We start from the raw sequence: 1,768 nt of genomic DNA on the forward strand, positions 1-1,768 counted from the left end.
TCCCCAAAGCCTTATAGGTAAGTATTTTTTAAACTTTAGTTAGGAATAGATAATTCTTATATTATATATATTGTTCCAGAGCATAGAAAACCATGGAAAGCTCTCTAAATCATCCTAGGAAGTTTGCATATTCCTATATCAAAAATAAATAAAAAGAGCATATACCAAAAAGAAAGCTATAGGCTAATGTCATTTCAGGAAAATCTAAACAAAATAGTAGGAAACCTTAGGCGATAGTATAGTACAACGTAACCAAGAAGGGCTCAGAACAGAAATGCAATGATGGTTTAATACTGGAACATTTATTACTGTCAAGTAGGGGCTCTTTGAGCTCCGCAATAAGTGGGCCCAGTGCCCAATCCCAGGTTCTCCAGTCATGCTGGCATCTGGATTTACCCTTTGCCCACTCTCTTCCCCCAAAAGCTGGATCTGCAGTTTAATCGACCAGATGCCTCCCCTGGGACGAGCCAAGACCCTGAGAGCCTCCACTATGGCCCAGGCTTTGGTCCCTGAGAAAGGAAACCAAAACAGAGTGTGGACGTGGAGAAAAAGAAAAGAAAAAAAGCATCTTAGCTATTAAGAGGAATGGGTAGATATTCTCTTATATCTAGTAATTAATAATAATAATAATAATGTTGATGAGGGAGGGGGTGAGAAGTGCTCTGGGAACAGGGAGCTCAGGCGAGCATAGTAGGGAAGACTCTGGAGAGGCAGAGCAGGCTCTGACACCGGTGGGTGTAGGTGGGCAGAGAAACAGCTCAGGTAGCTCCCCAGGAAACACAGGATGGCTAGAGTGTAGCTGGGGAATGACTATGATTATGAAAGTATCTTTATTAACAAAAAGCAACAAGCTGGGGGTATAGCTCAGGGGTAGAGCATTTGACTGCAGATCAAGAGGTCCCCGGTTCAAATCCGGGTGCCCCCTGAATAGCTACACTTTTCCTCCAGTGGAAGTACAGCTCCTTGGCTGATAGGCCCAGACTAATAGGACCAACTTTTCTTACCAGGGGTGAAGACTGAAATTAGGGTTAGGTTCCTCTTGTGACATTTTCTCATGTTTCATTTTTACCTCCTCAGCCATAATCATTTCCTGGAGGGGTAGAGGAAGCCTGCCCTAGGCTTTGTCTGTGTTTCCTTTTAATTATTACCATCCTTATTTTATTTGTTTATACCAAGCTTGCTTCTAAAAAAAAAATAAGATCTGAAGCAGCTTACAATAAAAGACGCAATAAAACTAACTAGTCAAACAAGTATAAAAAGGCGAGAGCTGAATGTCTGGGAGAGGTGGTGAATAATTACTCTAGGGAGACTAGGTTAGCAGAAGCTACTATGGTGGAATACAAAACATATCTCATAGCTTCCTGCTAGTCAAACAGAAGTGAAGAACATACCATTTCATCAACTGAGAAAAAGATTTCATTAGCTCTGAAAAACAGCAGGCATTCATATGACAGATCTTTACAGACTGGACATGGAGAAACGACGGTCACTGCCAGGGCAGTGCATTAACTCCATCAATGATACAGTACCCTGGAGTTACGCAATGCAGTGTCCCTGCATATTTGCCATACTTTACCAAAAAAGAAAAAAAAATGCAGAAACAGTGCTATGTGTGTGCGTGGGGGAGGGGCGGGGGGCAGAACTACCATTTAACTACCTACCTAACTAACCCTAACCTAATATACATTCTTCTCTCTTCCTTAGCAACAGAACCCTGATTCTATACTGAGCAGATATGTTCCCACTAAAAGACCACATTTCCTGGCCT

At 42.1% G+C, this 1,768-nt stretch overlaps 1 non-coding gene across 1 annotated transcript; it reads left to right on the forward strand.

Annotated features, from left to right (window-relative positions):
- The first annotated feature begins 853 nt into the window (after positions 1–853).
- On the forward strand, positions 854–925 carry TRNAC-GCA. The gene has a single exon. It is a non-coding gene; the product is annotated as a tRNA-Cys (tRNA).
- Positions 926–1,768: the final 843 nt, after the last annotated feature.

This window comes from Galeopterus variegatus, unplaced genomic scaffold (assembly GCF_000696425.1).
Source record: "Galeopterus variegatus unplaced genomic scaffold, G_variegatus-3.0.2 Scaffold2726, whole genome shotgun sequence".
Taxonomy (NCBI): domain Eukaryota; kingdom Metazoa; phylum Chordata; class Mammalia; order Dermoptera; family Cynocephalidae; genus Galeopterus; species Galeopterus variegatus.